The sequence below is a fragment of the Silene latifolia genome, chromosome 2 (assembly GCF_048544455.1).
Source record: "Silene latifolia isolate original U9 population chromosome 2, ASM4854445v1, whole genome shotgun sequence".
In the NCBI taxonomy this organism is placed as follows: domain Eukaryota; kingdom Viridiplantae; phylum Streptophyta; class Magnoliopsida; order Caryophyllales; family Caryophyllaceae; genus Silene; species Silene latifolia.
Genome location: NC_133527.1, coordinates 95,159,165 through 95,172,506, shown reverse-complemented (window position 1 = coordinate 95,172,506; position 13,342 = coordinate 95,159,165).

Below are 13,342 nucleotides of genomic sequence, written 5' to 3'. Positions count from 1 at the left end.
TGGTCGGAGACACACATCCCTTAGGAACATCGATAAGGGCTATGTCGTCCACAAAAGGTGAGTCTGCATAGCTGTCTCAGGCTGCTTTCTCCAACGGATGGGCTACACCTGGTATCCTGTACATCAGCTCCCTCAGCTCTTGGTACTGCTGCTCCAGCGAGTTACCTGCTCTTGCAAGAGGTTTAGAAACAGGCTGGAAGGAACCAACAGGTGTACCTCCTAGCCAGGGCACTTCAGAAAATTGGCCTTATGCTCGGTGACTGGTTACTAGGGTGGCACCGATTATGGATCCAGACTGCCATCCTGGTGTCTGCTGTAGTCCTCCGATCTAGGCTCCACTGGTGAACTGGCCGCAGGATGGTGCTGCTGCATTGATGACAGGTCTAGATTGCCATTCTGATGTCTGGTGTGCGGGGGTACCTGAAAAAGGTGGAAGATCAGATGCTGACAGAGTGTTAAACAAGGCATTACCTGATGTCTGCTGCAGGCTGGATGGGTTGTCAAATGACAGGCATCCCAATCCTCTGGGCTCAATTGGTTCACTGGGTGCTACTCCTGCAAGATCCAGTGATGTGACTAGTTCTGACGGAATTGGACGGCCCGATCCTCCACCACTGGTTCGGTTTTGGACCTCTGGTGCTGATGTTGGTTTGGTCTGGACTGCTGCCACGATCTGAGCAATCAGGTTCTGGTTGTCCTTCCTCAGATTCTCAATGGCCTGACGCGGATTGTCCATCCCATGAATCATCACCTGCATCGGATCAAGCGCTGGGGATCCTTTGCTTCTAAGAACCTCTGCACCTGATCCCTCCTGGGTCGGACTTCTGGATGTAGGTTCACCTCTGCTGGGGCTGCTTTCCCTGCTTGACCTGGATTGGCTGGGTGCGCCTGCTGCCTTGGGTATCTGCGGTGGCTTCTGAGGCTGAGGTATGGCTCTGGTCGACATGCTTACGGGGATCATCTGACTAGATGCTGGGGATGCACTAACTGATCCTGCGGATGCAGAAGTAGGTCCTGCTCCAGAAGACAGCGCTGACATGCTCTGGCTACTGGAAGGATTCTGGCTGGTTCCAGACATGGTGCTAGCTGGTTCGGTTTTGCGAGATTTGGCTATAGAAAATTATCTCTATGCCCCACGGTGGGCGCCAAATTGTTTTGTTAAAAATTTACCGGTTTCGAATTAATTATGTGAGTGATAATGCTTAATCTAGTGCCAATTACGATTTGGATGCAGCAATGACAATGATCAAAGAAAAGACGAAATGAAAGAAAATAACACGGAGGATTTTTGGTGACGCGGAAAACCCGGTGTGGGAACAACCGCAGGGGGTGTCGGAATCCCACCAACTTTGCACTATAATCAAGGTTTAATATGCAAGTAAGGAAATACAATTGTTATTTTAGCAAGCGAATTATTGCCAAGCATAGACGGGATTTTTGAGGAATGATGCCTTGCTTGAGATAAATTTCGAATGCCCCTTTTCACAGTGAACTCCCTTGCTTTTATAGCTGCTCGTTGTTAGGGTTTTGAATCCGCAACTCCTTCCTACCTCTGCTGCTAAATATCTGCGTCTTCTCCTGGAAAATAGGTTGGTTGCTTATTATTAGGGAGTGGTTAGTTGACTCTTTCTTCTCCCTTGCGCGTGAAACAACAAACTGCAAAATGTGTTTGTTTCCCCTTTAATCCCATGGTCCACACCCTTCCACCTCATCAATCCCTTTTTCTTTTCATCTACCAATAACCATGTGCCATGTCAGCATTTTTTTGCCATTCTTTCTGCCAGTAAAAAGGCGCCACGTCAGAGGTGATAAAATTCCATTTTAATCCCTAACATATATCACGGACGGCTTCTCTTTGATACTGGACCAGAACTTGGCGCATGAATGAATAACAGTGAGGGTTTATACGTAGGTATGGAGTAGCAAAGTGTTGATGATGATGTCATCATTATGCAATGATGATTAAGGTTATTGTAGGTGGAATTATGTGACAGGTTGTGTACGTAGGTTTAGATGCTTCTTCTTGCTTGCTTGTTTTCTCTTTAGTGTGCGATATTTTCTAGGTAAGAGTTATGACGGCACTGTTTGTTGTTGTGTGAATGAATAATGGATCCCTTCTCCTTATTTTTTTCCTTGTATTTATAGTGAATAAACCCCAGTGGGTTTATTAGGGTTTCCACTTAGTTGCCTTTTTCCTCAAGATAGGGTTTAGTCTTCACGGGTCGTATCCGTCTTCGGTCTTCTATTCGTATTTCTTTCCTTTCGGTCCAAGGGCTCGACTACCCCATGTATGACATGGGTCCATTTGTGTACTTAATTACCCACTCGTCTCGTGCCACGTAGCTTAGGCCAATTAGTGAATTTTGGCCCAAACAGTTTGCCTCCAATTTCGCTTCTCAGCTTCGTTGAGGAGGAAAATTGATTCTTCAAATTCTGCCTGCTATATTCATTCTACTACTGGAACAAACAGCTGCTACGCTTCTGAATTCAGCCACTGAGACTTTGTGGAACAAGATGCTGCCATCCTACAGGAAGATGACACTAGAACCCTGCTAGAGAAGGATGCTAAAACTCTGTTGGAACAGACTGCTGAAACTGTATTAGAGCAAGGTGCTGCCAGTCTGGTAGTTATGACTCCTGGTAGATACATTTGAGATAATTCTGCATCCCTGTTCTATCACCGTAATTCTGGTGCCACGTTCTACTCGTTTCTGCTCAATCATACTCCGTTGTTCTGGTAGACTGATTTATGTCACTCCTTGACTCTGCTAATATGCTAACTATTGTTCTGAAGATGCCGACATGTAGATTTCTGCTAGCACATTTTGCCATCTAGTGGATTTCAGGCAGATTTCTCCTGAAGGATGCTCAGCTCAACTTGGCGGACGCAAGGATTCTGATGATAGACTCTCGGTTCCTGAAGGCGGACACTGTTGGCTGCCGCTGGGAACCAGATGGTAGACGTTTGGTACCAGATGGCTGACATTCGGATCCTGGTGGCTGACGCTGGGGATCAGACGGCTAATGCTGGGAACCAGACGGCTGGCGTTGGGGACCAGACGACTGACTCTAGGACCAGACGGCTGATGCTGAGAACCAGATGGCTGGCGGTGGGGACCAGACGGCTGAATCTGGGGACCAGAGGGCTGACTCTGGGGACCAGGTGGCAGATGCTGAGATCCTGTTGCCAGATGCTGGGGAGTAGATGCCTGACACAGGAATCTTGCTGACAGCTGCTCAAGAGGAATAATTTCCACCCGCCCTTACCATCCTGTTATCTGGTCACCAAGGGTGAGTCTGGTAGTTGGCACAAGTTTATTGTGCAATTGTCATGTAGGTGATACCTCCAAAATGTTAGTAATACAATGCATGTGTATACGCGGACCCTCTAATGTATGATAGGGGCTATAGTATGCTCTGAATCCAATGTCAATCATGCCTATATGTTTTTTCTTTATCTGCGGGGACAAGACATGTTTTGATGAATTATAAATATACATGCCCCTGGGCAAGGAGTAGGAGTAAGTGTTAAGTCATTCTAGGACGTACCTTAGGTAAGTTTATCATCGTTCTAGGACCGTTGAAATGTTTTGGGGACTTGACTTTATAAGATGCAAGTCTTTGTAAGTGTTTTCAAATACATTGCTTTTCGTGTCTACCCAGGGAGCACATTTAGACTTTGGATGGTTGTCGTGTCTACCTAGGGGGCAGATTTATAGTGGAGGTGGCCGTGTCAACCCAGGGGGGCTGATTTAGACCTGTCGTGTCAACCCAATGGCTGATTTAGACTGGAGGTGGCCGTGTCAACCCAGGGGCTGATTTAAACCTGTCGTGTCAACCCAATGGCTTATTTAGACTTAGCTAGTTATCGTGTCAACCCTGGGAACTGATTTAGACTTAACGCCGCATTTGACTACTTAACCTTGTTCATGACGTAAGGGGTGTTCATCATGTTTAAAGCCAACAGGGGCGTATTTTAGGCAAGTTTATCGTCATTCTAGGGCCAGTGGAACGTTGCAGGATCTAGGTTGCTCAGAAATCCCTGCGCTCGTTATGTTTTTGCATGCATGTTGGGGCCCTGACTACATTGAGTACTCGGTGTCGATAGCTATCTTTGGAGCTGGTATCCAGGGTAGTTGCGTGAGCTTTAAGCTATCGGCCAAGCCCCATTTCGTATGTTCCACAAGCCGCCTCGTGAGGTTGCTCCTGCTGGAGAACTAAGTTAGGTATGTTGGAGTGTATTGTGCCTTGCACCTCGCGTTCACAGTTGACAGTCCTGCTGGCAACACTCTTAACGTATCATAAAAGTTAGAGTATAAAGTGGTATTTCAAAGAACCCAAAATAGAAAAATCAAAAGCCTATTAAAGCGATGTGAAGTACCTGACGCTATCTTATGGGGTTCTAAAGCAACCATGGACCCATGAAGCTACAAAGCACACAACTAAAATAGCAGTTTCAGATTTTAAAGAAATCCGATTAAAAAGCATGTACAGTAGAAAACTGATAGTATGCCTACTATCTTTTTTTTGTAGTTTTTCTTTTTAGTTTTTTGTGGGTTTTTGAATACAAGACTTTGTACACTAAATTCTACTTATTATCAAAAGTTATACCTTTGGAAGTGGAGTATGTTTCATGGCTCGTCTATTAATTAACCTTGCACGGTCATTAACTTATACACACCACGACCAACAACGCCTCCAACCTGGTATGGAGATTCCCATCTGGGTGATTCTATGTCTGTCTAGGTGGTTGCACACCTTCAAGGGGATTATATGCCTGTTTAGGTGGTTGTACACCTTCAAGGTAACTGTGTTGTCCTTTGCTGATTTGTTCCGCCTGGTCATCTCTACCTGGTTATGTTCCCTTTTCATACATTCATACCTATGGGTGGGAGCCAGAACCTCTGGTGCTATTATTGCTTTTCCTCCGAACAATAGGTTGAAGGGTGTTTGAACTGTTCTTTAAGTTTTTGCCTCTAGTTTCTTTCAGCTTTTTGTTTCAGGTTCTCACAAGTGAGTCAGCTTGTCCATTGGACTGCTTGTATGTTGTACCCCCAGGTTGTAGTCTAGTGACTAGCTCCTCAGGATCTATCTATCTGGGCCAGAGATTCTTGACGTCCTGATATGCATGTCAGCCTGATATGTTTGAGTCTGCGACCCTGTAGTCCTGTACTGAACATTCTTGCTAGTCCACCTGATGTTTGTACACTAACTGCTGGTACACTGTTGTTTATTTCCAGTGGATTGATCATTCCTACTCTGACAGAGGCTGGTGGAATTCTAGGAACCAGATCTGTTGTAGGACTCGAGAGGAACACTGGGGAGCAGTTCTGCTACAGGCATCTGAAGGAATTCCGGGACCAGATCTGCTATCAGACGCAGGCCTCTGAACGAATTTTGGGGACCAGATCTGCTGCCACACTCAGGCGTCTGAAGGAATTTCGGGGATCAGATCTGCTGCCGGACTCAGGTGTCTGAAGGAATTTCGGGGACCAGATCTGCTGCCGGACTCAGGCGTCTGAAGGAATTTCAGGGACCAGATCTACTGCTAGACCCTGGATTAACTCTAGGGACCGGGTCTGCTGCAGGTCTCTGGTGGGACTTTAGGAAGCAGATCTGCTGTGGGACTTCTGGAGGATCACAGGAAGCACATAACCTGCTGGCTTCCGGATAACTTCCGGGGAGCAGATCTACTGCTGACTTCTGGAGGATCCCAGGAAGCTGATCTGCGGTTGGCTTTCGGATAACTTCCGGGGAGCAGATCTACTGCTGACTTCTGAAGGATCCCAGGAAGCATATCTGCTGTTGGCTTCCGGATAACTTCCGGGGAGCAGATCTACTACTGATTTCTGGAGGACCCCAGGAAGCATATCTGCTGCGGGACTTCTGAAGGATCACAGAAAGCAGATCTGCTGCTGGCTTTCGGATAACTTCCGGAGAGCAGATCCACTGCTGACTTCTGGAAGATCCCAGGAAGCTGATCCGTTGTTGGCTTCCGGATAAATTCTAGGGAGCAGATCTACTGCTGACTTCTAGAGGATCCCATGAAGCATATCTGCTACGAGACTTCTGGAGGATCACAGTAAGCTTTTCTGCTGCTGGCTTCCGGATAACTTCTCGGGAGCAGATCTACTACTGACTTCGTAAATAGCGATGAGATCTTGCTCGCTAGCAGACATGGCACCAGAGATTGACTTGATTACAACTTGGTTATAGAAATCGATCACCATGCCCCACGGTGGGCACCAAACTGTTTTGGGTAAAAACTGTCAAAACACGATATTCTATCTCGTTAGGGGTTAAAGTGACCTAATCTTTTTAGCCTTGTATCGGAGGGTTAAATTATATGTGACTTATGACGAAATAATGATATAAATAATGTAAAGGGCAAAATAAAGGAAATAATGACACAAGAGATTTTGGTGACGCGGAAAACCCGATGTGGGAAACAACCGCGGGGGAAGTCGGTATCCCGCCAATAGTCCACTATATGAAAATCAGAGCACGAGTACAATATACATAATATATCACGGACGGCTTCTCTTTGATACTGGACCAGAACTTGGCGCATGAATGAATAACAGTGAGGGTTTATACGTAGGTTTGGAGTAGTAAAATGTTGATGATGAGGTCATCATTATGCAATGATGATTAAGGTTATTGTAGGTGGAATTATGTGACAGGTTGTGTACGTAGGTTTAGATGCTCCTTCTTGCTTGCTTGTTTTCTCTTTAGTGTGCGGTATTTTCTAGGTAAGAGTTATGACGACACTGTTTGTTGTTGTGTGAATGAATAATGGATTCTTCTCCTTATTTGCTTCATTGTATTTATAGTGAATAAACCCCAGTGGGTTTATTAGGGTTTCCACTTAGTTCCCTTATTCCTCAAGATAGGTTTAGTCTTCACGGGTCGTATCCGTCTTCGGTCTTCTATTCGTATTTCACTCCTTTCGGTCTAAGTGCCCGACTCCCCCATGTATGACATGGGTCTATTTGTTTACTTAATTACCCACTCGTCTCGTGCCACTTAGCTTAGGCCAAATAGTGAATTTTGGCCCAAACATTAATAATATGTATATTAGTGTGAATTAATTAAGTAAAAATGGAAACGGTCAGTTCATTTTGTAAAACTAAAAAAGCTTCTGCAGTGTAAAACCCTAGGCCTATTAGAAATTTAGGAAATTCTGACAGAAATTGGACTGACAACATGACAATGCAACAAACTTCAGTAATTTAAATAAAATACCAAATGACGATTACAGTAGACTGATGCTGCAATGTCTGAAAAACTGGTGTGGGTTCAGAATTGATGTAAATATGACTGTGGCAGGAAGAATGGGACTGAAATCTTATGTTCATGCTATGGTTTGGTCAGCCTGTTGCTATTATATATGGCATCAAAGGAACAATGCACGACTGAATGGTGTTCTGATGAGACCAGCTAGGGTGGCTGAGTGTGTGATGAAGGAAGCTGATACCGACGTTTAGTACGAAAAATAATTTTTATAAATTCCGATCTACAACTAGCAAACGGTAGTAAGAGTCGATCCGCAGAGAGGTAGGGAGATTATAGTTGCTTTCAATTTTAGTCTACAGGTAACAATTTGAGGGGGTTTGGATTTTGTCTAAGTCTAAATGCAAATGAAATAAATAAGCAAATAAATAAGATGATGTAAACAAATAATAGAAAGGAGCTAGGATGGTCGGTTCACTATAGCTGCGATGCCACAAAATCCTAGGTAAGTCCGAAATACAGTCGTGTAGGATGGGTAAAACAAGTCCTCTCGGTCCAAGTTAACTAGTAGCTCCTTTTAGCCTATGCTACTAGTCCCTAAGTCTCACTAATGCTAGATCTCGCCCAGAAAAGTGATTCCTAAAGCCTAAATTACATTATCTCTCGATCTCAGCAATTTAGTCGTCTCAACTCGTTAATTAATGCCCTTCCCTATCTTTCGATCTATGGGTTGGTCAAAACTAAGCATCTAACAAGTCTCCTCTCGGTCTCATTGTTTAATATTGCACTTAACGAATTATACGGTGCTAATCAAACACGAAGTCAGTCGATCGACCAGCTATCCCAGTCGATCGACCAACCGGCTTAGTCGGTCGACTAGTTAAGCCAGTCGACCGACCAAGCCCTAATGCGGGGTCACCTATTCTAATGCCATCTACGCCATAGATCCCCTACATCTTAGCAAAGGGTGTTTAGCTGCTCATATTGAGGATAATAACAACAATAAAATTAACAACTAAAGCAATTGAATTCATAATTAAACTAACTAAATAATTAACAAACATAAAACAAGAATTCGGCTTTGGGAAATCTAAACTAGCAATTCTAAACTACGGAAGAATCAAAGCAATGAAATTGAACAAAGGAACAGAGAATACCGTAAAGAAGAACTGAAAAGAAAAGATCGAACCCGATACAAAAGAAAACTTTATTGACGGAAAAATACTCTAAACTAATGAATGAATCCCCTAATGACTTGATGCCTATTCTGAAACATAGGGTTACGTTATATAGAAGTTCTTACGTAACTTTATTCCTTAAACCTAATCACAATGGGCTTCGGAATTCTAATTCTAAATTTGCGCGCCAGATTAAAATAGCGGTCGATAGACCACATAGGCCAGTCGATAGACAAACCTCTGCTGTATAGTAGCTTCCGATAATCGCGCTGTGGTCGATCGACCAAGGTCATCAGTCGATCGACCAAGGGTGCTGTACAGTAATGCATTCTGACGAATTCTGCAGCGCGCACCGATCTTAAAACAGCTTCCTTTTCTTCGTTACTTGGTCAAATCAGGCGTTCTATGCGGCGTTGGAAAGCTAAGAGGATAAGCTTTCACCTTCAATTAGAATCACTTGATTATCAGCTCTAGAACTTGAGATATTTCCATCTGAAGCAGGCTGCAATATCGTGAAGTGCTTCTTTGCTTGTTAAACTCGTACGCACCCATGCTTTTGCTATCTTTAGGCCTTGAAACGCGCACCAAGCTCATTCCTCGAGTCAATACCTCATGTCAAATCCTATGCTAAACACTCAGGAACGGATTCGGCTCATTTTCCGTTGGATTCTTCACATTTCTGCAATATTATACAAAAACACGAAAGTAGACGGAAATAGGGAAATAGTAGCATAAACTACATAATTGAGCTCTGAAATGCGTGTAAAATAGGGTGTAAAACATCATATAAATGACACGCATCAAACTTCTCGAAACCAAACCCTTGCTTGTCCCCAAGCAAGAACTAGATTCGATCCTAAAACCTAATGGAACGAGTTCAATCTCAGAGCGAAATGCAAACCGAATAGCCTAAACCAATTTAATGCTAGAAATCAACAATCAATTAGCAATATGAATCATGCAAACGAGTTATGTAGTCGTTAAAAATTGCTGAACCGTCGACCTTGCAAGACCTTTAAAATTGGACTCTCACGGGTCGCTCATATCACTCAATGGATACGGGTGAGTATATGTAAAAGATAGAAAGAAGTAATATTGTAATGACTCTCACCTAACTACGACCTATAAGAACATGCCTCCAATCCAATATGAAAATGATCTCTACAACCTCAAATATGCATTCCAACCGAACAAATGACCATGACACATGCCGAGGTAAATATGGATATGTGAGGTAATGGGTAAGACGAGGCAAAACATTTATGGGAATTTGGAGGTATAGGTGATCAAGCTAGTACCTAAAAAAAACCATATGACAACATCCACTTCCTCACTCAAAATTAAATCGATGAAACGGGGCTATAACTAGCACTAAACTCACAACCCAACAACAAGTCAACTCCCCAACAATTAGAAATAATACATGGGAGTACAAAATCACCAACTCAATACAATTGCAACATGTGATTTTTCGAATTTTCTTTCGCTACTGTATCAAGCAGTCGATCGACCAAGTGGGACGGTCGATCGATTGACCCTTGTTTTTTTTCGAATTCCTATTTCTGTTTTTTTTTTCTTTCTTTTCAAACCTTTTTCTTTCCTTCCCTTTCACCATTTCACCAACATCTCAACAAAGAGTAAAATAACCAAACCGCAATAAACACATTCCCAAAAACTAAGACTACTAGCTTGACAAAGATAGGCTAAATATAGGATGTAGTTAAGGGACAAAAGGCTAAATTTGGCTATGAGGAGTTTATGGGTAAGAATGGAATAAAGGGGACCTCTACCACATGTGTCAACAAACCACAAACCGAATGCATACAGGTATTAAGCAGATTAAGTTCATATTTATGCAAATTTATGTAACATGTCTCATAAGGAGTAACTACTCACAATCCTAGATAAACTGGTCATGAATGTCACCAGTTATAAGGCTCTAAAACTCAGAAAATGATGTAGTTTGCCAAAAATCTAAGTCAAGTCTCAAGATTCAGCAAATAATTTAACGAAAACTCGTAGACTATGCATATATGATTCAACTAATAACATGTCAATTAGCAAGGCTTAGGCATAAAGAGATGCAAATGCAATGTCATCATTGAAATACTACCGTTCCGACTCGACCTACATGCTAAAATAAACGTGAAATTTTTTGAATTTTTGAAATTTTTCAATTTTTTTGAATTTTTCTGTATATATAAGGGAAATGAAATAACAAATGCAAACTGAAATGCAATAAACGTGAAACAAAAATGCAATAAAACATGTGAATGCAATGCAAAATCCTTCCCCAAACCAAATCACACAATGTCCCCATTGTGCAAAATCATGTAGTGAAATAAAAGGGAAACGGGAATTTGCAATATTATAACTAAATAAGACATGAAATTAAACTCGGAAACTCACAAGACTTTAAGCGCAGAAAAAGGAAACCTCCCCAAACCAGCGTGAGCTAGGAGGTTTTAGTAGCCAACAGAGCTACCATAAAGTACGTGAAAAGACAGAAAATATCGCGCATTATCCGAGAAAACAAAAATGAAGCAGTAAATTACGTGCAAAGAATTAAATTGAAGAAAGAAGTACATCAGCATCAGTGGTCGATCGACCGATGGTCCTGGTCGATCGACCAGTGCACGATGATCGAGGGTATTTGATCTTTGAGGGCGATCTATCGACCCGACTAGGTTAGTCGATCGACTGACCTACCTGACGAAACAGCTTCTTTCTTCGAATTAACTCAATGAATAAGTTAACTTGGTCTAATAACCTGTAAATGCACATAAAAACGCGCCCAAAATTGCGCCAAACCCAATTGTAACAGACTAAAGACGGAAATTAAACTAAGCACACACTAAGGGTTTTTATTTAATTTTTTAAACAACTACGAATTTTATTCGTAAAACTAAACAAATCACAAGCGCTGCCTCCTCGGCAACGGCGCCAAAATTTGATACCGTCGTTTAGTACCAAAAATGATATTTATAAATTTCGAACTACAACTAGCAAGCGGTAGTAAGGGTCGATCCGCAGGGAGGTAGGGAGATTATAGTTGCTTTCAATTTTAGTCTAAAGGTAACAATTTAAGGGGGTTTGGATTTTTTCTAAGTCTAAATGCAAATGAAATAAATAAGCAAATAAATAAGATGATGTAAACAAATAATAGAAAGGAGCTAGGATGGTCGGTTCACTATAGCTGCGATGGCACAAAATCCTCGGTAAGTCCGAAATACAGTCGTGTAGGATGGGTAAAATAAGTCCTTTCGGTCCAAGTTAACTAGTAGCTCCTTTCAGCCTATGCTACTAGTCCCTAAGTCTCACTAATGCTAGCTCTCACCCGGAAAAGTGATACCTAAAGCCTAAATTACATTATCTCTCGATCTCAGCAATTTAGTCGTCTCAACTCGTTAATTAATGCCCTTCCCTATCTTTCGATCTATGGGTTGGTCAAAAGTAAGGATCTAACAAGTCTCCTCTCGGTCTCATTGTTAAATATAGCACTTAACGAATTATACGGTGCTAATCAGACACGAAGTCAGTCGATCGACCAGCTATCCTAGTCGATCGACCAACCGGCTCAGTCGGTCGACTAGTTAAGCCAGTCGACCGACCAAGCCCTAATGCGGGGTCACCTATTCAAATGCCATCTACGCCATAGATCCCCTAAATCTTAGCAAAGGGTGTTTAGCTGCTCATATTGAGGATAATAACAACAATAAAATTAACAACTAAAGCAATTGAATTCATAATTAAACTAACTAAATAATTAAGAAACATAAAAAAAGAATTCGGCTTTGGGAAATCTAAACTAGCAATTCTAAACTACGGAAGAATCAAAGCAATGAAATTGAACAAAGGAACAGAGAATACCGTAAAGAAGAACTGAAAAGAAAAGATCGAACCCGATGCAAAAGAAAACTTTATTGACGGAAAAATACTCTAAACTAATGAATGAATCCCCTAACGACTTGATGCCTATTCTGAAACATAGGGTTACGTTATATAGAAGTTCTTACGTAACTTTATTCCTAAAACCTAATCACAATGGGCTTCGGAATTCTAATTCTAAATTTGCGCGTCAGGTTAAAATAGCGTTCGATAGACCACATAGGTTAGTCGGTAGAGAAACCTCTGTCGTAGAGTAGCTTCTGATAATCTCACTATGGTCGATCGACCAAGGTCATCAGTAGATCGACCAAGGGTGCTGTACAATAATGCACTCTGACGAATTCTGCAGCGGGCACCGATCTTAAAACAGCTGCCATTTCTTCGTTACTTGGTAAAATCAGGCGTTCTACGCGGCGTTGGAAAGCTAAGAGGATAAGCATTCACCTCCAGTTGGAATCACTTGATTATCAGCTCTATAACTCGAGATATTGTCATCTGAAGCAGGCTGCAATAACGTGAAGTGCTTCTTTGCTTGTTAAACTCGTACGTACCCATGCTTTTGCTATCTTTAGGCCTTGAAACGCGCACCAAGCTCATTCCTTGAGTCAATACCTCATGTCAAATCCTATGCTAAACACTCGGGAATGGATTCGGCTCATTTTCCGCTGGATTCTTCACATTTCTGCAATATTATACAAAAACACGAAAGTAGACGGAAATAGGGAAAATAGTAGCATAAACTACATAATTGAGCTCTGAAATGCGTGTAAAATAGGGTGTAAAACATCATATAAATGACATGCATCAGAAGCTAAGCGCAAGATTAGATTCATGGTTGGCAGGACGTTGAGTAGAGGAGAAAAGGAATGGCTTAGGAAATGGGGTTGTATGGCTTCTATTGATGGCCAATGATTTAGCTAGCTTCGTGTTTTGTTTCTTCCTTATTTTGTGCTTTGTATGAGTATTAGCATTCCTTGTTAGTACTCTATATAGCTGTGCTTTGGTTGTAAATTTGGACGGTTCTTTTTTGATATATATATACT